Here is a 22,172-nt window from a genome sequence, read left to right as displayed (position 1 = left end):
TATAACAGTAGACCATTAAAGCAAACCCCTAAAGGCTTGTGGATCTTAATATATAGAATGATTTTTTTTTCCATTGCGGTATTAATTGCAAAGGGCAGGGACATTTGCCTGCAATGAGTGACAAATAGTTCTATAAGCACCTCTGACAGAACTATGCTTGCCACAGAGCTTTTAACATTGAAGTTCTGGCTCGAAGCAGATCATTAACAGCAGATGAAGTGAAGGTTGATTCTGGGACACAAGCTCTTCTATAAGCTGTCCCCAAAGGAAAGAGGAATGAGCAAAATATATCTCCATTCCCAAAATAGCACAAGGCACTGTGAGCTGGCTGGACTGTAGAAAAGCATGAAAAGTATCTTACAGGCATTCTATTCAGATTTTATTTTATTCAGTGTCTTACCACAGGTCTTTCACAGTCTGTGCTTCTGGTCACCAGCTTAGACCAAAGCTTCAGCTGCTACTAAGCTACTCTACGATTATGGTATGGAATGTGAGGATAAATACAAACCTAGGTAAGTGATATGTTGCTTTGATAAATATTACTTCATCATTTCTATTCACTTACAATACAGTGTTAATGATTATAGCTGTTTCTGTTTCCCAGTGTATCCTTCTAGATAAACAGGCATGCAGACAAGTAGGTGAAAACATGTCTTTCAGCTGTGTGATTTTAATGCTGCACATTCAATGTACTGTACGAGAGTTATATCACTGCCAAACATCAACAGAGAAAAACTGGACAGTGCGTAGTATGTTATAGAATTCCAAATTCCTGTCACTTCCAGAATATTACAACTGAATCTGCAGCCCATAGCATTCTGCATATGACTGTTATTATTGCACCAAGGCTGACATTCAGCAATCCATCTGAAACTACAATATTTCAGATTGTGGTCAAGTGTTGCAACCTTCTGTTATCCTGAATTCAAAATTAAATCTAGCTGCCCAGTGCAACCAATTGCCTTCCAACAGGAAAACCAAGTACTTCCTTGTTTTAAAAAAGGTTGTTGTGGTATTTTTATTTTTGAAAGAGTGCTTTTTCAAAATCTTCCCGCAGTTTCACAAAAGATAAACTTGTTTCACATGTAGTTTTTGCATTGTAATACTGAAACCCTTTATTAAATTGAAATTATTACTTTTGATTGGTCTCACCTAACATTTTGATTTGAATTTAAAATTATTGAATAATTTAGCTGTACTTTATTAATCTATCAAATAATGTTGTATTCATTCATCAGAAATATATAGAATTATATTAATTATTGTATTACATATCTTTGATTTAAAAATTGCTAACATTTCCTTAAGTTTTTCCTGCCCCTGTATAAAGTTATGTTTTAACTGTTTTCTGTAAGTTAAATAAGATTGATAGTCCAACACATTTCACGTGTTTGGATTGTTAATTTGAATTTAAAGGTTTACATTTAATTTCTGGCACAGTTTTTGTGAATTAAATTACTTTCATCTGTAAACACATTTAATGTTTAACTACAAGCTATTAATGAAGTCAAATAGTTTTTGCCAATAATGTTTTAAGTGACATATACCAGGATTGATGACTGTGTGTGATATTGTTTGTCTTGCATAGCTGCAGTGCATGTTTGGACATTGAATACATCTGCTGACACACTGCCTTCTGAGCTGTCATAGATTGCTCAACTAGTACTTTCAGTCATTCTAGATCAAAAAGGAATCCAAATAATCTCACGAGTAAAACAGCAAGATGAACCATGCATCAGGAAGACAGATGATAAATTGGAATTCTTTTATATTTTCTGATACTGGTTATAGGGGTTCAACTTACTAACATCAGTTAGATTGATACCTGTGCGGTATAACTCGATATTAATATCAATATTAACTTATATGAATTGGCTATATTTAAAAAATTGCAGTGTATGTCATTTTTTTGAGAATTCTCTACAAAATTCTCCAAAGTAAATTGTTTTATTAAAAGTTTGCCAAATATAGAGATTTTCAGAACGCTAGTAAGATGCTGGCAAAGTCCACTAAAGAATGAAGACTGCTGATACCACCAGAACCAAATAGCACCCCTTTTAATAGATTTTGATGTCGTGTGAAAACACTTGGGGGGGACGAAATTGCCCCTCGGCCCGATTAGTGGCGGTAACCTTCCGAGGCCGGGACATTTATCGCCCGGCCCGGAAGTCCCGCACCCGACGCAGAATTGGGCCTTCCGCCCCTCGGAAGCGGAGCGCTGTTTCCGGCGCTCCACTTCCTTTGAGGGGTGCTCCCGAGGTGGCAACACGGCACTGAAGTCAGCGCTACATGGATGCTCCACGAAGCGCTGACGAGCTATGACACCCCTCCCCTTCCATTAAAGGGGAGGGCTGCTGTGCACTCTGCATGGCCCTTTGGTGGCCGTCACTGGATCAACAGGGTAATATGAGACTGGGCCAGTGGAGTATGGGGCTGCATGATAGCGGCTTGGTCCACGCTAGGGCCGCCTTGGTCGGGCCGACCCAAGAATCGGCCGAACAACAAAGATGGCGGCCCGGGGCGCTGCAGGCCTCCCCTTTAAACAACGCCCCGGGAGCGAAGGTCAGCCAGATTCCTGATCTGCGAGACGGTAAGGGGCCGGCGCCGGGTGGTGAGAGGTCGGCGCACATGGCGATGACGTAATTGGCGGTTGTGAACCGTCCCATGGCGCTAGACGTGGGGTGCGGCGCTGCTGCGACAGCACCTACCAAACCTCCACGGCAATTTCCCAGGAGACGGTTGCTCCCCACTCCCGCAGGCGGAAACTGCATTGTGCCCCATTAGCGTCCTGAGGAGGTGCTAACTGGGTGCAAAAAAGGGCCAATTTCGCCCCCTTGGTATTTTCATTTTAACAAAGTCTATCATAACATTTCTTTAGCTCGTAATACTATAACGTATGCTGCAATACTGGAAACATTGATATATCTATATATACCACAATACTGGAAATATAGAATGGGAAGAAGGTCATGTAAATAGATTGGATTAAACATTTACTTGACTTCTATTACACAAGCAAAAACACATGGGGGTTTCTGCTTTGGACATAATCGGCAAGTCCGGCACAAATTGTGTATAAAATTGCGTTCATTCTCATTTGCAGATCGCCTAAAACAAAATCTGCCGTAAACCAGCGCAATCGGGCAGTGTTTTAACACATTATTTAAAAAAAATATATGCTTTAAAAATATTTCTTGATGTGTTTAAGAGTGGTAAATTGGTAAAGTTTAATTAATGCACCCTAAAATGGATTTAACATGAAAATAAGCATTTTAAATCAGTGTCAATCCACCACCTGTGAGTAACCCAAAACCATGTTCTAGTTAAATTAGAGTACAGTAGTCAGTTCAAAAAATGTAATTCAAAACCTTTTAAAATGCACGTATTGGTGTCCTTGCACCCAAAAGATCCAGCCAAGCTTTTGGAGCCTCCTCGAAGGGCCGCAAACAAATGCAATTCGCGGAGCCCCCCCAATGGTGATTAATTCACCCTGGGGCATGGCCAGCTTTGTGGGCAGGGTCGGTTGCTAGCAGATGTTTTTAAAACTAACGCAAAAGATCACAAAAACTCGCGTTGTGCTGAACGCAATTTGCGCTTAAAATTCCGCGATCTTTTGCGGCGGTTACGCCGATATCGGGTGAATTGCGCCCAAAAAAGACCAGCGCAATCGAGCAGGAACTCCAGGCCAGGAGCTATAGTAAACCTTCTGCTTTATCTAAGCATTTATTTCAACTCGAGATACAGCTGTAAATAATATCTATCTTATAATTCCTTCATGACTGCAAGTACAAAATACAAGTTTCTGAGCAAAATGAATACAAATATTTAATAGCTTTCAAAGCTTAACAGGGATTGAATACAGCAGGCTTACCCACAGCTGTTCAATAAACAGTTTGACCCATCAGTTTTGGGGCTTGGGCATCATAGTGAGGACCCAAAACCCAAGGAATAAGAAAGACTTGCATTTATATAGCGCCTTTCATGGCCACCAACGTCTCAAGGCGCTTTACAGCCAATGAAGTACTTTTGGAGTGTAGTCACTCTTGTAATGTGGGAAATGCAGCAGCCAATTTGTGCACAAACAGCGATGTGATAATGACCAGATAAACTGTTTTTTGGTTATGTTGATTGAGGGATAAATATTGGCCAGCACACCCAGGATACATTCCCTGCTCTTTTTCGGAATAATGCCATGGGATCTTTTATGTCCACATGAGAGGACAGACGGGGCCACGGTTTAACGTCTCATCCGAAAGACGGTACCTCCGACAGTGTAGCGCTCCCTTAGCACTGCATTGGAGTGTCAGCCTGGATTTATGTGTAATGGGATGGGATTTGAACCCACAACTCTCTGACTCAGAGGCAAGTGTGCTACCCACTGAGCCACAGCTGATGCACTTAAGAAGAGAAAGATTACATTAATTTATATCTTTCCTTCTTCACAATATTTCTTCAACAATGCTTAATGTCACTGAAAAGGTCTAAATTCCAGACTGTTTAAATCCAGAACTCGCCTTCATTAAATAATGGGTCAGTCCTTCCAGGAGCTGCTTCCTCCAAGTTATTTTTTCTGGCTACATTTTGAGCGGGGGAGGGGGTTCTTTAGCGACACAAAGATATACAAACGAAAAAAGTGATTCAATTGTCCTCAACCACTCACAACACATTAAAAAAATGAGCCAGCGATGGCAAAATTTCATGTGGGAAGCTTCACTTGTCACACTTGCAGACGTTCGATAAGCACATAATGTGTTCTGAAGTCATCTTCTGCCATCATACATTTTATTTTAAAAGGGAGCTTTGAAAATAACATCCAAAGTGTGGTCTATTTAATTTGAAAATATTAATCAGAGAATACTACAATGAAAATTACATGTATAATTGAGCCACAAATATTTTGTATTTTGAAATTAAATGATTCCCTCCGTCAGAAGGAAGCCAAATGCAGTTTAAAATTAATCTACTTTTAGATAACATTAGCCATAATTTTCTTCTTCAGAGGCATAAACCAATCCATTGGCCCCAAATGTGCACTTCTGTACATGAATCATATTTTCACCGAATATGCTACTGCACAAAATAATGAACCAATTTAAATATTAAATTCTGTGCCTGGTTTAGCTGATTTGCAATCACTGTCCTGAAGTGCTCAAACAAATGGAAGATGCTTTCAGCAGGAAAGAGTCCATTTTTTGAGTTGTATTTTTCAGACAAACTGAGTTGCTGTCTCAACATAAACAGAAATCTGTTCGTTCCAAATGATGTGTTTGTACAAAATCAAATGTCACTGCCAGTGTGAAAACTGGGGCAGCATTGGATTTCCCCACATAGTTCCACATGAACATAAGAAAAGGCCATTAAGCCCATTGAAACTTGTCCCTCCAATATTCAAGCTCACTGCTTCGCACCAACCGATATTTTGAATGGGTTCAATATCTTTGCCTCTGCAATCTTACCTGGTTGATTATTTCAAACATTAATCGTCCTTATGGGAAAATATCTATTTCTTTTTATTTTTAAATTTACTTTTCATTACTGTAATAGAAATGTATCTCCTATGCCCTACTGACCCCACTTAACTTTTGGCTTAATTTTTTGCCATACAATTTAATACTTTATATTCTTCGATGAGATCCCTCTTAATCTGCTCTCTAGACTGTACAGCTTAATCTGTCCTAATCTGTCCCAGAGGCTCATCCCCTTTACACTTGGGATCATTTTTGCTGGGGTCCTTTATACACCTGTTGCTCTTTGGCAATTAACATGCCTTATGCCAGATTTGTCAGCCTTCGAGTTCCCACATTTGGTGCAGTTGTAATGTACATTTTAACTGAAGAATGTGGCAGAGTGGCAGGCAGAATATTGCAATAGAATATTGAACTACTGAAGAAGCAGTCATTTTTGTTTTTGACAGGGTGTGTCTGGCATACTTGCACTTGTATAACACATTTTATATGGCACAATAAAACATCCCAAAATGCTTTACAGTGGCAAACACCCCCACCCCCGCCTCCAGATATTTTAGGTTTAATGAGGGTGCAAGGTGGGCAACCTGCCTGGAGAGCATTGGAATTGTAGAGTCTATCAGTAATGATGCCAGTTCATTGGATATATTCAGGAGGGAGTTAGATATGACCCTTATGGCTAAAGGGATCAAGGGGTATGGAGAGAAAGCAGGAAAGGGGTACTGAGGTGAATGATCAGCCATGATCTTATTGAATAGTGGTGCAGGCTCGAAGGGCCAAATAGCCTAGTCCTGCACCTATTTTCTATGTTTCTATGTTTTCTATGTAATAAACAACAACAACAACTTCTATTTATATAGCGCCTTTAACATAATGAAACGTCCCAAGATACTTCACAGGGGTATTATGAGATAAAAATTTGACATAAAGGGATGGATAACGGTTTCAGCAATGGATGAGCTGTGGTAGGGAAAGAGACAGATGATGTTACGGAGGTGGAAGTAGGCAGTCTTGGTGATAGAGGGGATATGGGATTTGAAACTCAGCACAGGGTCAAATAGGATGCCCAGGTTGCGAGCAGTCTGGTTCAGCCTCAGACAGTGACCAGTGAGAGGGATGGAGTCGGTGGGTAAGGAACGCAGTTTGTGGTGGGGACTGAAGACAATGGCTTCGGACTTTCCAATATTTAATTGGAGGAAATTTCTACTCATCCAATACTGGACGTCGGTCAAGCAGTGTGACAAATCAGAGGAAACGGAGGGGTCGAGAGAGGTGGTGGTGAGGTAGAGCTGGGTGTCGTCAGCGTACATGTGGAACCTGCCGAGTTTTCTGATGATGTTGCCGAGGGATAGCATGTAGATGAGAAATAGATAGCAGGCCAAGGATAGATCCTTAAGGAACGCCAGAGGTAACAATGCAGGAATGGGAAGAGAAGTCATTGCAGGAGATTCTCTAGCTGTGTCTGGATAGATAAGAATGGAACCAGGCGAGTGAAGTCCCACCCAGTTGGACAGCTGAGGAGAGGCGTTGGAGGAAGATGGTATGGTCAACCATTTCAAAGGTTGCAGACAGGTCGAGAAGGATGAGGTAGGATAGTTTACCATAGTCGCAATCACACATAATGTCATTTGATAAGGATTGTTAAAAAGATAGAGAAGTGGCAAGGGCGAGCTTTCCAAACTGTGGGGTCAAGGCATCTGAATGTTCTGTGACTGAAGATGGAATTAACAGAGCGGAGATAAAGAAGGAGGTGGAGTTTGAAATGCAGAGGTTTCAGAAATAGGGAGAAGCGAAGCCAAACGTGGAATGTAGAAGAGGGAGAAAGATTTTGAAATCAACGAATTAGGGCTGGGGAGCCAATGAATGCATGAAAAGGAAGTGGGACTTGCGGGTAGGATGAAAATGGCAGATTTTCAAACAAATTACATTTCGTAAAGGCAGAACTCAGGAAAACGACAAGGAAAGTGTTGAAGCAATTGAGTCCAGACGTGTCAATGGTGTGACAAACATTTTAGTGGCAGTGGAGGTGAACTAGGCCCAGGGAAAGTAATGTTGCAACAGTAGGTAATGGGTAATCTTAGTGATGGCTAGGTAGGGTTTGAAGTTCAGCTCAGGGTCAAACAGGACACAGAGGTTATGCATAGTTGGGTTCAGCCTGAACAAGCAGGTGGGGAGATGGACGGAGTTGGGGGCTTAGGTATAGAGAAAAACATTGTTACAAATGTTTGGTCAGCACTAGATATCCTCCTGGGTACAACATCACTGGTCACTCCTGTAAGTGGACTCCCCGTCACTATCCACTCATCAATATGTTTACAACTCAATATCTCGTTAAATGATTGCATGAGCTGGGGACTGTAACAGTAGGATGCCTCATTCTGTGTATTGGATACTATGGTCTTGTACTCACCAACATTAGCATTCCCCTATCTTTTCGGAAGATGGACTGAAAAATATTCTAGTGAGATGAGATCAATTTTAAATCAACAACCTGGTTTATTTGTACATGGAATTTGTGAATGAACAGACTACAGGTTTAACAGTTTCCTATTTTCTATTATGGAATTTAACATCTAATAAATGGATAACTTTGATCATGCCTGAGTACACTTGTTCAATATGTCTGAGTGTATCAGCTGCTCTGTTTCTTAAAGGTGTTTGAATATATTGTATATACAGGTAGTAGTATGCATGTGCTATTATCAATAACTCCTGGGAAAAATCAAGATCATTGAATGAAAGCAATCTTTTGATGTAGCAATTGTATTCTTCATGTACTTTTATATTATTTTTACTCTTTTTTTTGTATGTTTCCTACCAAAGATCTCTCTGACTAAGAGAGTTATCTAATCTACCCTAATTTATTGGTCCTATCAATGCAGTTCCTGCTTTAGCCACTAGGAAGCACAGAGAGACCACAGCCACCATTTTGTTTTACCTTTCTCTCCAATTTGTTACTCAGCTCCCACCTTTGCCGAGATCAACAACATTGCTGTCTGGAGCAAGTTTCAGCAGAGGATGGGATTTAATCTGTTAATCCACTGTGTGGGCAGGTTGCGTGGGTTGGTTTCCCACTTCCATGATTTCTGCATGCTCAGCCATGGACCAACATGCCTGAAAGCAGTTCCCCTGCTGTCATCCTGAAAGATGTTATCACTCATGTCTCATATCTCAGTTTCACATATGTGAATGGATGTTCAGGATTACCTTGTGATCCCAGTTGTAGTTTTACTATAACACCATTCTTCCATTGTTCCTAAAAAAAGGAGCTGTACACTTCAGGGACTTAAAATCGATTTCTTACCTATTTGGCACATCACTTAATTCATTTATTGGAATTTCAGTAATCACATCTACTTTTGAAAACTATCTTTCAATAATATGTTCAGAATGATTCTTCAACCATTCAGATTCAGGTCTCGGGGCTTGAAACAACTAGAGCAATGTTTCCACAGCCAGTGGCAGCCGAAGCCACCTTGGGGGCGATTTGCAACATTTTCCCATATCAGGCAGGCGATGGGCAGAGTGATTGCATTGCCCATACAACAATACACACAACAGACAACCCGACAACAGGAGCATGAGGCCAGGACCAGTTCTGAGCTTGCACAGACAGGCAGCTTGCCAATCAGGAAATCCAACGGTTCCGTCGCTGAACCAAACCAGATGTCAACTGTTAAAGGGTGAAATGGCGAGCCAGGTGTAGCATAAAAATACACCGAAACGTTTTAGCAGCTGTCTTGTGATCGTCCTGCATAGTCCTTTTGGGAACCGCTACTTAGGATGCTCAATGGGCAGATAATGCTCTGGCTCTGCACACTCCGCCCATTGGAACTGAAAATTCCATATAGGCTTCTACAATCCACGTAAATGTTGAATAAAAAACATGGGTAGGAGATTGCAAGCTGTTCTGAGGCGTGATTCTTTAGTCAAGAAGGCTTCTACTTCTTTTGGGTGGTTCCCCTCACGGGCCATTTGCGGACTCGCCTGAAAACCACATCAGGTGGGCCTCGTGGCCAGTGGGCAGTTGGGCAATTTAGTAAGTACACCTGGTGGATTTCCCGTGGCATTGCTCATGGTGAGTTAGCAGATATGGGTGTAGTAATAAACTGTTGGGCGGCTAACTGGCAGAATGAGCTGGCAGCCGGCCCGTGCTGGGGACGATGAAGCCGGAGATATTTTAAGGCCCACGCCTCATTTAACCAGCGGTCTGCGACAGGACGGCCATTTGACGCCTGCAGTTCGAAGGCTTCAGGCGGTCCCAATATCGAGTGGACCAGAAACCACTGAACCGGTGGATGGATGGGGGGCCGGGGGGGAAGGCGATTACGGAGGTGGGGAGCCCAGGGCGGCATCAGCCTAGATGAGATATGTGGGGTGCTGATGGAACACTCGTGCTCCTCCTGGCCCCACAAAAATAATTTAAACCTTTGCAGGGATTCTTCTGCTCGATTGGCAGAGACAACCGATTTGCATATTAAACGGGGCCTACTACCTGAAGAGGCAGGTGCTTTGGCCGCCCATTGATAGGCTCCTCTGAAAGAGGCAGTGGGCCATTTGTCAGCGGTAACGGGGCGGTATGTCGGCTGACCCCATTTTTCGGCCATTACTACCCTGTTACTGCCTACTTCAGCAAGTTAAAATCGACCCCATGCTGTATTGGAATGATCAGACTGCAGTACAGGCTATATCATTATACAGTATAAGAAACTTAGGGCTAAAAATTGCGTAGCGCCCCCTTTGGAGCGATAACTTTTGCAGGAGCTACCCAATTCCAGCAGACGCAAACTTCCGGTTTAGCGCTCCAGGAGGGAAGTGGAACGCTAAATCAAGTGCTACCACTTCCCTTGGAGCGCTAAATGGAGCAAGCGGGGCGGTAGCGGCAGAGCACTGCATAATGTCCCATGCAGTGCTGCCAGAGTCACAGGCTCCTTCCCTCCCTTAAAGGGAAGGGCCATTGCTAACGTGCTTTGAAGGTAAGCCTGGGAATGGTGGACACTGGGACCTGCGATCCACGAAGAGCTGCCCCATGCACTGTACGAGAATTTAGGGGTGCACCCGGGGAAACATGCAAAAAGCAGCACGGAGGGCTCAGAATGTAATGTTGGCCTACCTGGGCACCAATGCCTTTAAGTAGCGCTCCCCAAGCGGCCGGCCTGCTCACAATGCCTCCTGAAACTGCTGTTGTGGATGCCCGCGATGCTGCAGGGGGCAGAACCGAAGTTCGCATCCGGGGCGGTAACGGGGCGCTGTGCATCAGATGATGTCACGATGTCCGGGGCACAGGAGATTGTGGCGTTAAGATTTACTGCCAGCACTAACCTACAAGGGAAGTTCGTGGGCATCGATACTTTTGCCGTACTCAATTGGAAAGCCGTTATTGCTCTCCCCTGAGGCGCTAATGGGAGACACAAAGGAGGCCAATTTCTCCCCCTAACATCCTACCCCATGCACTCAGCATGATGAGTTTCACACAACACAAATAAAGTAAATGTAGAACTCCCTCAGGATGCAGACATCATTTCTCCTCTTTCACCCTCCGACTGAATAGAAAATCCTTCCTTCTCCCTTCTGAAATGATTCAACCGGCTGAATGAAAACCAGTTTTAGGAATTGATTGCAAAAGTAATTGTAAAAGATTAATTTGTTAAAAATGCTAAACGTTGCAACAATATCCATTTCCACCTGGAAATCTAAAAGTATTGGCTTTCGTGCCCCATCCTCCATCTCACCGTCTCACTTGACTGCCTCATATTTTCTGCATCTATGTCGTTATTTTTAGGCTGCAGGGTTAGAACTTCCAACGGAAATTGCCACAGATTTTCAGTAGGAGACATATTACCAAAAAAAACAAAAGTATATCAAACCCTGTCAAGCGCAGAAAGATTTATCTGTTCGGGGAAAAAAACAAGCACTTAAGTGGCTTGGATTCAGAATGAGTATTCCAGCAAAGAGAAAGTAATTTCATTTTGTAAATTGTCCTCAATAAAGGAGAATGAAATTAAGATCTATGTTTAAAACATAATGCCGGCTGCACCCACCAGCTTCCCACATGTCTTGAATATTTCAGCAAGCAAGTAATGTGTGTGTGTGCACGTGTGTGCATATCTGAAGGAACCTCAATGGTGAGACCGCTTCTGGGGAGAAGTCTCATCGATGCAGGGGCTTCCAGCATTTGTAGCCTGTCATCTCCCAGAAACATAGGGGCCATTACTTTGGGCCTTTTCAATGTGAGGCGTTAGTGTTTATGGAAAGCGGAGTTAGTTGCTGGAGCCATATTCAAACCTGTGTTCTTTTTTCCTGAATTATTCTGTTAGTTATTTAATTGCAGCGTGTTGAGTGGGGAACCAACATCAACACTCAAATGAATTTCAAATTTCTTTTCAGGAAGTTCAGTGTTTATGTTTCCCTGATGGACCACCAGCTGGTACTGGGTGCAGTGGGCACAGCTCTGGCCAGTTGAATCCTTAAATGTCATTGGGAGAATCTTACTGGCATCATATGACCTTATTTTCAACATAAGTTAGCTGGGTGCTTGTTTCAGGCGGTTAACCGGACCGCTTACTCCGAGGACCCTGGACAAATAGCAGTGGTCACAACGATGGCAGCAATGGGGCACTAAGTTTTTCCCCACGGTTTTCAGGGCACTTTTACCGCATTTATGCCAGGCGGGAAGCCTCAAAATCTCCACCGTTGTGTTTTTTTTAATCCAACAACTTACATTTCGCACTCGTTAGTTATGAAGCGACAACTTAGGGCACCAGAGTGGTGGATAGGCGCACGGGAGAAAAAACTGAAGAGGGTCAGCAGGGGTCATGAGAAGAAACAGCACGGTCAAACAGAAGAGCTTGAAGGAGGTTTTTTCTAAAGCTAGGGATGGAAGTGACAAGGTGGAGATACTGAGGCCGAGAAATTTGGGACGTTTGCGCCTCCCATTAACTAATGGGGTGCAAATGACTTTTTGCCCAGGCGCAGGACCACTAATGACTCCCGTTAAATTCTACAGGAGTTCAGCGGTAGCGGTAACCTGTAGCGTCCCGCTCCGCTGTGCCAGCGATGATACCGCACCAAACAGGGCGCAACGGAATTTTTTCCGCCTCGGTTCCAGAGGGTGGGGCCCAAAGTGACTGAATGAACGGCCACTGGTGGTGCATTGGTGTGCTGGGATATATGACTGAAGGAAATTTAAGAAGGTAGAGAAGTGGCAAGGAGTTGGGGATCTGAAGGGGACAAAACATTTAGAAAATGAAGATTTTTGTCCTGCGCCATACCCTACATCTTTAAATCAGGAATAAATGCCTTGCCTTTAGTGTGCAAGCTATAGTTTGGTGGTTGTTGTGATTAGACTGCAGTGATCAGCTCTTCTGAATCTAACTTATAAAATCATTTGTTTTTTTTGTCCAGTTATGTTTCAGTGAAATGAAAGTGACCCTCCTCAGTCCAAAGGAAACCAACAAAATTGAACAAAATAGCTGAGAATTGACACTAATCAATTTTGCATATCCTGTGCCAGATGGTTGTAAAGTGGTTGTCAATTGGTTACTGCCTGCTTGCTTAGAGGTGGGTACCAGATCTGGGTGAGTTTATACCCACAGAACTGAAACCTGTCCGGTGTCATTGGGAGTAACTTTCAGCGGGTGCGTAAAACGGGTGGTATTGGATCAGCCGCCCGTTATACACCCCGCCCGATTATACCATGCCAGTGAAGTCATTGGAAAGTAAAATCATGCATGGTGTATAACGGGTGGCCCATCTCCTAACGCCAATTTTTCGCCCCCGCCAACTTTAACGTCACCCACATTGTATGATTGTCAGTATAAATCTCACAAAATACATATGGGAGTTAACAAAGAGTCAAGTCTATACTCTTTCATTTACTACAGCTGCTTCTTTGGCGGACTGTTTATTTTGCCTGCCAAACAGTGTTAACAACCTCCACCATCTCGGCAAAGGAAAAGGGCTCTGGGCACAGTGCTGGGATGCCAGAAATATGTGAAATCACAGACTGACTTATGTACACACGCACAGCATCGGAGAAAAAATCAATTTGCAGCTGATAATCCACTGACATAGTTTGAGTACTGATCCTAGATTAGAGCACCAGGCTCCAATGCCCGCATGGCATTACATACCGAAGAAAAGGCTCACTGTTCGGTGCAGCACAGCACGGGAGCAGAGCATTCTATCGCAGCAGGGAGGAAATACGAAGAGGACCGACCAGTCACTCCCTGCAGACCATTTGTTGGTCAGTTGATTATGGAGTGGCAGTGACAACAGAAGTGAGGAGTCCATGTTCCAGATTATACTCAACTCTGGGATAAAGGAGTGAAATAACAGGACACAACATGGTAGATGTGTATGTATCTACACACATGTGTATGAAGATTGATTACAAACACATTTTATATTGAAAAGGGGCTCAATTTTCCCCAAAGCATTTTTTTTGGCATACTTAAAGAGTTACGCTTGATTTTTTGGGGTCTAAGTACGCCAAAAATAAATATTCTAAGTTTCCCCGTTGGATTTCTTCATATTGGCGTGGTGTAACCCGACCTTTAGTTTTGGGGGTGGAGCCTTGATCTGCGCCAATAAGATCAGGCTGCCATGGTAACCAGGGACACAATGCAAGCTGAGGCTGCAAAGTGAAGCATCTCGTTCTCTCTCTCTCGCTCTCTCTCTCGGGGACCGAGAATGGGACCGGACAGTCTTTGGGCGGGGTTGGAGGTAAGTCGCTGCTATGTATTTTTCAATTCTTTGTGTGTCCGGGCATCTGCTGCGCTGATTTCCTTAATCTTTGGAAGGTTTTTCTACAGAGGCCACATACGCTGGCCTAAGCACAACTGGAGTAACTCTCAGCTGGCCAAAGTTCACTAAGTGGCCAGAATTGACGTAGGTGGCTGGTTACGGCCCCTTTGGCTGAAAAAGAAACTGACCTAAAAAAATCCTAACTAACTGAATTACGCTGGTGCAAATTGATTGGGGAAACTGTGGTTTTTCAACTTAGGCCAAAAAGAGCAGCCTGCTCCAAAAAAAACAGCGCAAATTACTGGGGAAAATTGAGCCCAAGGTTACTACAGGTTTTCCTGTGATGAAGCTAAGCTACGATTCATTTGGAAAAATATTGTCGAACCCTCTTCAAGATGTATACACTCATTTCGAATATCTTTAGTGGCAGAAAGATAATACTCCGTGGTCTATCCAACTGTAGTGTCCAAGCACAACTTTAATGGTAGCAGTGTGTTGTAGTGCAATCCCCAAGGTGGTCAAAATGCATTCTATCAAATTCTCGCCCTGCGTTCACAAAAGGGATCATTTTCTGACATTGGGGAATCTCGCCTGCCGGCTGCTCGTGTCAGAGGTTGGTGTGGAGCACTTATCCTGCGCTTTCTGTCCACATGTGAAGCTCCTCACTGAGGCTGGATAGTTACCCCAGAGTGAGCTGCCATGTCAGTTCTGTAGCTTTTAAAAATACATTCAGCAATCTGTTCAGATGACGAAGTGATTCATTATTTTTTATAATATTTAAAATGAACAATTAAAGGAATAAATCTTTAAATGTAGCAATAGAAAGGTATTTGAACCAAGTGACTTTCCCTCGACATTCTCATTCTAATCAGACTTTGTGAGCACTCAGATCATTTAGGAAACATAAACTGGTCTAAGTAAGATTGAAAATAACGTGGGGCGCTTTACAATTTAAAAAAAATTATTTGTTCCAGGATGTGGTGTCCCGGGCAAGGCCAGCATTTATTGCCCATCCCTAGTTGCCCTTGAGAAGGTGATGGTGAGCCACCTTCTTGAACCGCTGCAGTCCTTGTGGTGTTAGGGAGGGAGTTCCAGAATTTTGACCCAACGACTAAGAAGGAACAACAATATATTTCCAACTCTGGATGGTGTGTAAGTTGAAGGGGAACTTGGAGCTGGTGCTGTTCCCATGAGGCTGCTGTCCTTGACCTTCTAGGTGGTAGAGGTCGCAGGTTTGGGAGGTGTTGTCGAAGAAGCCTTGGCGAGTTGCTGCAGTGCATCTTGTAGATGGTACACACTGTAGCTACTGTGTGCCAGTGGTGGAGAGAGTGAATGTTCAATGAGGTGGATGGGGTGCCAATCAATCAGGCTGCTTTGTCCTGGATGGTGTCAAGCCTCTTGAGTGTTGTTGGAGCTTCACTCATCCAGGCAAGTGGAGAGTAATCCATCACATTCCTGACGTGTGCCTTGTAGATGGTGGAAAGGCTTTGGGGAGTCAGGAGGTGAGACACTCGCCGCAGAATACCCAGCCTCTGACCTGCTCTGGTAGCCACAGTATTTATGTTTAAGATTAGATGCGGGCGGCTAAGAGTAATATTCATTATTGACTAGATTTTATAACTAAGATTTGACCAGAAAATCAAAAACTTGTAAAAGTCAAAGTAATCTGGAATTCTGGCAAATAAGAATGTACCTTATTAAAGAGTGATGATTACATTCTAATAGTTCTGAAATATTTTGGAAAGGACAAAAGTCGACATGGTTCAACAGATCAAGATATTGCTCCTAATTAGGCCTTGCCATGTTCCCTGCTCTGGTTTTAAACCAAACAGAAATTTCAATTAGCCGCAGTTGTTGCTTCACCAGCTCTGAATTAGCATAAGATTTAGCAGAACTTTTAGAAATATTTTCATTGCAACAATCTTGCTAAGGTTAAGTTAAATCCTATTTGTTGCAGAAGTTCCACTGTTGCCACCCTCCACTTTTCTGCACCAAAATGCTCTGCTGGTCTCTTGACCTCAACTGAAATGCAGAAAATGTTGCACAGGTAGGGTGGGTGCATCCAATGCTGCTAGTGTCAGGGTAGGGTGGGGTGTTCAGTGTCAGGGTAGGGTGGGGGTGTTCAGTGTCAGGGTAGGATGGGGGTATTCAGTGTTAGGGTAGGGTGAGGGTGTTCAGTGTTAGGGTAGGGTGGGGGTATTCAGTGTCAGGGTAGGATGGGGGTATTCAGTGTTAGGGTAGGGTGGGGTGTTCAGTGTTAGGGTAGGGTGGGGGGTATTCAGTGTTAGGGTAGGGTGGGGTGTTCAGTGTTAGGGTAGGGTGGGGGTATTCAGTGTCAGGGTAGGATGGGGGTATTCAGTGTTAGGGTAGGGTGGGGGTGTTCAGTGTTAGGGTAGGGTGGGGGTATTCGGTGTTAGGGTAGGGTGGGGTGTTCAGTGTTAGGGTAGGGTGGGGTATTCAGTGTTAGGGTAGGGTGGGGTGTTCATTGTTCGGGTAGGGTGGGGGTATTCAGTGTCAGGGTAGGGTGGGGTGTTCAGTGTTAGGGTAGGGTGGGGTATTCAGTGTTAGGGTAGGGTGGGGGTATTCGGTGTTAGGGTAGGGTGGGGTGTTCAGTGTTAGGGTAGGGTGGGGTATTCAGTGTTAGGGTAGGGTGGGGTGTTCATTGTTCGGGTAGGGTGGGGGTATTCAGTGTCAGGGTAGGGTGGGGTGTTCAGTGTTAGGGTAGGGTGGGGTATTCAGTGTTAGGGTAGGGTGGGGTGTTCAGTGTTCGGGTAGGGTGGGGGTATTCAGTGTTAGGGTAGGGTGGGGTGTTCAGTGTTAGGGTAGGGTGGGGGTATTCAGTGTCAGGGTAGGATGGAGGTATTCAGTGTTAGGGTAGGGTGGGGTGTTCAGTGTTAGGGTAGGGTGGGGTGTTCGGTGTTAGGGTAGGGTGGGGTGTTCGGTGTCAGGGTAGGGTGGGGGTGTTCAGTGTTAGGGTAGGGTGGGGTATTCAGTGTTAGGGTAGGGTGGGGGTATTCAGTGTTAGGGTAGGGTGGGGGTATTCAGTGTTAGGGTAGGGTGGGGTGTTCGGTGTTAGGATGGGGTGTTCGGTGTCAGGGTAGGGTGGGGTGTTCAGTGTTAGGGTAGGGTGGGGGTGTTCAGTGTTAGGGTAGGGTGGGGTATTCAGTGTTAGGGTAGGGTGGGGGTATTCAGTGTTAGGGTAGGGTGGGGTGTTCGGTGTTAGGATGGGGTGTTCGGTGTCAGGGTAGGGTGGGGTGTTCAGTGTTAGGGTAGGGTGGGGTATTCAGTGTTTGGGTAGGGTGGGGTGTTCAGTGTTAGGGTAGGGTGGGGGTATTCAGTGTCAGGGTAGGGTGGGGGTATTCAGTGTTAGGGTAGGGTGGGGTGTTCAGTGTTAGGGTAGGGTGGGGTGTTCGGTGTTAGGATGGGGTGTTCGGTGTCAGGGTAGGGTGGGGTGTTCAGCGTTAGGGTAGGGTGGGGTATTCAGTGTTTGGGTAGGGTGGGGTGTTCAGTGTTAGGGTAGGGTGGGGTATTCAGTGTTAGGGTAGGGTGGGGGTATTCAGTGTTAGGGTAGGGTGGGGTGTTCAGTGTTAGGGTAGGGTGGGGGTATTCAGTGTTAGGGTAGGGTGGGGGTGTTCAGTGTTAGGGTAGGGTGGGGTATTCAGTGTTAGGGTAGGGTGGGGGTATTCAGTGTTAGGGTAGGGCAGGGGTATTCAGTGTTAGGGTAGGGCGGGGGTATTCAGTGTTAGGGTAGGGTTGGGGTATTCAGTGTCAGGGTAGGATGGGGGTATTCAGTGTCAGGGTAAGATGGGGGTATTCAGTGTTAGGGTAGGGTGTGGTGTTCAGTGTTAGGGTAGGGTGGGGTGTTCAGTGTTAGGGTAGGGCAGGGGTATGCAGTGTTAGGGTAGGGCAGGGGTATTCAGTGTTAGGGTAGGGTGGGGTGTTCAGTGTTAGGGTAGGGTGGGGGTATTCAGTGTTAGGGTAGGGCAGGGGTATTCAGTGTTAGGGTAAGATGGGGGTATTCAGTGTTAGGGTAGGGTGTGGTGTTCGGTGTCAGGGTAGGGTGGGGTGTTCAGTGTTAGGGTAGGGTGGGGGTATTCAGTGTTAGGGTAGAGTGGACCTGTCCAACACTGCTATAATTAATAAAAGTAGAAAATGCTGGAAAAAGTCAACACATCAGGCAGCATCTGTGGAGAGAGAACCAGAGTTAACGTTTCAGGTCAATGACCTTTCATCCAAACTGGAAAAAGTTAGCGATGTAATGTAATAGGTTTTAAGCAAGCACAGAGGCAACGAAAGGGGAGTCGAGGGGAGGGAAGGACAAAAGGGAAGGTTTGTGATAGGCTGGAAGGCAGGAGTGGTCAAATGACAAAACAGATGATGGTGCACGGCAAAAGGGGATGGTAATGGGACAAGTAAAGATACAAAAGATGGGTCCAGAGGGACTGAAGTGACAGAAGCAGAATCATTACCAGCACATGCTGTCTGAAAAAAGGGAAGCAGAGGTTTGTGATCTGCAATGTTGAAATCAATGTTGAGTCTTAAAGGTTGTAAAGTGCCTACCTGTGGCTCAGTTAGTAGCATACTTGCCTCTGAGTCAAAAGGTTGTGGGTCAATTCCCACTCCAGGGACTTGAGCACAAAACAAATCTAGGCTGACACTCCAATGCAGTGCTGAGGGAGTGCTGCACTGTTGGAGGTGCCGTCTATCGGATGACACGTTAACCCGAGGCCCCGTCTGCCCTCTTACGTGGATGTGAAGGATTCCTTGTCACTATTTCGAAGAAGAGCAGGGGAGTTGTCCCCGGTGTCCTGGTCAATATTTATCATCAAGGGGTATGGCGAGAAAGCAGGAATGGGGTACTGAAGTTGCATGTTCAGCCATCAACTCATTGAATGGCGGTGCAGGCTCGAAGGGCCGAATGGCCTACTCCTTCCTATTTTCTATAACAAAAACTGATTATCTTGTCATTACCACATTGCTGTTTGTGGGAGCTTGCTGTGCGCAAATTGGATGTCTCGTTTCCTACATTACAACAGTGACGGCATTCCAAAAGTACTTGATTGGCTGTAATGTTTATAATCAGCAATTTGTGACATGCGCTGTTTCTACGTGAGAAGGTATGCACAGTACCGTGCTGATGAAACATAGAAGTCTGTAATTTCTCCATATCATTAAAAAAAATTACAATTCCAGGAATTAACTTTCTTAAATATTTTGGCACTTTTAAACTGGAAAAATTATTGTCCAGATGTTACGGTCAGGTGAACAAACAGCGCTTGCCGTTCATTTCACTTGCATTTGCCCACAGCCTTGCTATGGGCTTTTGCACTGGAATTTGCGATAATTATGAATCAATTTTGGCGCGGCCCCCTCCACAGGGGACCTGGGACCTGTGTGAACAGGAAAAGCAACTGTGTATCTGCTTAACCAATCAGATTGAAGAATGGTTAATGAGCAGCACAGTGTTAGTTCGAATATTTAATTTGATGTCAAATCATGTACAGAACGTGAAATAGAGAAAAAGAAAGATCGGATTACGAGAGAGAGAAAGAGTCAGAAAGTAAAAGTAAAAAAGAAATGTTATTTACATGTGTTTATTTTTTTTAAATCTCCAATAATAATTAAAATCTGAAGGAATGAGACTTCACATTTGCAAACTTTAACTTTCAGTGCAACAGAGGTTTATTGACAGTAATTAAGACTTAACACAATATTAAATATATCACACATAAATACTGTGGCTACAAGAGCATGTCAGGGACTGGGCATTCTGTGGCAAGTGTCTCACCTCCTGACTCTCCAAAGCCTTTCCACCATCCACAAGGCGCAAATCAGGAGGGTAATGGAATACTCTCCACTTGCCTGGTTGAGTGCAGCTCCAACAACACTCAAGAAGCTCAACACAGGGCAAAGCAGCCTGCTTGATTGGCACCCCATTCACCACCTTAAACATTCACTCCCTCCACCACCGGCGTACCGTGGCCACAGTATGTACCATCTGCAAGATGAACTGCAGCAACTCGCCAAAGCTTTTTTGGCAGCACCTTCCAAACCTGTGACCTCTACCACCTAGAAGGACAAGGGCAGCAGGTGCATGGGAACACCATCACCTGCAAGTTCCCCTTCAAGTTATACACCATCCTGACTTGGAAATATATCACCTTTCTTTCATAGTCGCTGGGTCAAAATCCTGAAACTCCCTCCCTAACAGCACTGTGGGAGTACCTTTACCACACGGACTGCAGCAGTGCAAGAAGGCGTTTCACCACCACACTCTCAAGGGCGATTAAGAATGGGCAATAAATGCTGGTGTTGCCAGTGACACCCACATCGCAGGAATAGATAAATTAAAAATACTCATACTGGAATGGACAAGCCCTAGCTTTTTCTGGCATGTTTAGTGGATATCTAGTGGGTAAGTACAGCAACTTCAGGTGCTCCATGTGTTTCAATGTTGAGTCTCTGGGCGAGGCACCTGTACAGTGAAGCTTCTGGAGGGGCAGGGCATTTCAGACAGCAGTGTCCTGATTTCCATAGGGGCTATAGGAAGGGAGGAACTTAATACAATCACTATCACTAAAGAAGTAGTACTTGGTAAAATAATGGGACTAAAGGCGGACAAGTCCCCTGGACCTGATGGCTTGCATCCTAGGGTCCTAAAAGAAGTGGCTGCAGAGATGGTGGATGCATTGGTTAAAATCTACCAAAATTCCCTGGATTCTAGGGAGATCCCAGTGGATTGGAAAACTGCAAATGTAATGCCCCTATTTAAAAAAGGAGGCAGACAGAAAGCAGGAAACTATAGACCGATTAGCCTAACATCAGTCATTGGAAAATGCTGGAGTCCATTATTTAGGAAGCAATAGCGGGACATTTGGAAAAGCTTAGAAATCATGTTTGACAAATTTGCTGGAGTTCTTTGAGGATGTAATGAGCAGGGCGGAGAAAGGGAAACCAGTGGATGTGGTGTATTTGGACTTCCAGAAGGCATTAGATAAGGTGCCACATAAAAGGTTACTGCACCAGATAAAAGTTCACAGGGTTGGGGATAATATATTAGCATGGATAGAGGATTGGCTAACTAATAGAAAACTGAGTCGGGATAAACGGGTCATTTTCTGCTTGGTAAACAGTAACTAATGGGGTGCCGCAGGGATCGGTGCTGGGACTTCAACTATTTACAATCTATATTAATGACTTGGATGAAGCGACCGAGTGTAATGTAGCCAAGTTTGCTGATGATACAAAGATGGATCAGAAAGCAAATTGTGAGGAGGACACACAAAATCTGCAAAGGGATATAGACAGGCTAAGTGAGTGGGCAAAAATTTGGCAGATTTAGTATAATGTAGGAAAATGTGAGGTTATCCATTTTGGCAGAAAAAATAGAAAAGCAAATTATAATTTAAGTGGAGAAAAATTGAAAAGTGCTTCAGTACAGAGGCACTTGGGTGTCCTTGTGCATGAAACACAAAAAGTTAGTATGCAGGTACAGCAAGTAAGCAGGAAGGCAAATAGAATGTTGGCCTTTATTGCAAGGGGGATGGAGTATAAAAGCAGAGAAGTCCTGCTACAACTGTACAGGATATTGGTGAGGCCACAGCTGGAGTACTGCGTGCAGTTTTGGTCTCCGTATTTAAGGAAGGATATATTTGCATTGGAGGCTGTTCAGAGAAGGTTCACCAGGTTGATTCCGGAAATGAGGGGGTTGACTGATGAAGATAGGTTGAGTAGGTTGGGCCTATACTCATTGGAGTTCAGAAGAATGAGAAGTGATCTTATCGAAACATATAAGATAATGAGAGGGCTCGACAATAAGTTGGATGCAGTGAGGATATTTCCACCCATAGGGGAAACTAAAACTAGGGGGCATAATCTCAGAATAAGGGGCCGCCCATTTAAAACTGAAATGAGGAGGAATTTCTTCTCTGAGGGTTGTAAATCTGTGGAATTCTCTGTCCC

At 44.3% G+C, this 22,172-nt stretch overlaps 1 protein-coding gene across 3 annotated transcripts in view; it reads left to right on the top strand.

Moving 5' to 3' along the window:
- The first annotated feature begins 377 nt into the window (after positions 1-377).
- Positions 378-22,172, top strand: part of LOC139229176 (leucine-rich repeat and immunoglobulin-like domain-containing nogo receptor-interacting protein 3) — a 215,367-nt gene continuing 193,572 nt past the window's right edge. Inside the window, exons 1-2 of one of the 3 annotated variants that reach the window (XR_011587674.1) lie at positions 378-512; positions 605-837. The gene's annotated coding sequence lies outside the window, so the exon portion shown is untranslated. Of the gene's footprint in view, positions 513-604; positions 838-22,172 lie in introns of those variants that run through there. The other 2 variants (XM_070860833.1, XR_011587675.1) reach the window with 2 other exon arrangements.

The sequence above is a fragment of the Pristiophorus japonicus genome, chromosome 18, assembly GCF_044704955.1.
Source record: "Pristiophorus japonicus isolate sPriJap1 chromosome 18, sPriJap1.hap1, whole genome shotgun sequence".
Classification (NCBI taxonomy): domain Eukaryota; kingdom Metazoa; phylum Chordata; class Chondrichthyes; family Pristiophoridae; genus Pristiophorus; species Pristiophorus japonicus.
The sequence above is the reverse complement of the archived record's forward strand: the minus strand, read 5'-3'. Positions and strand labels throughout refer to the sequence as shown.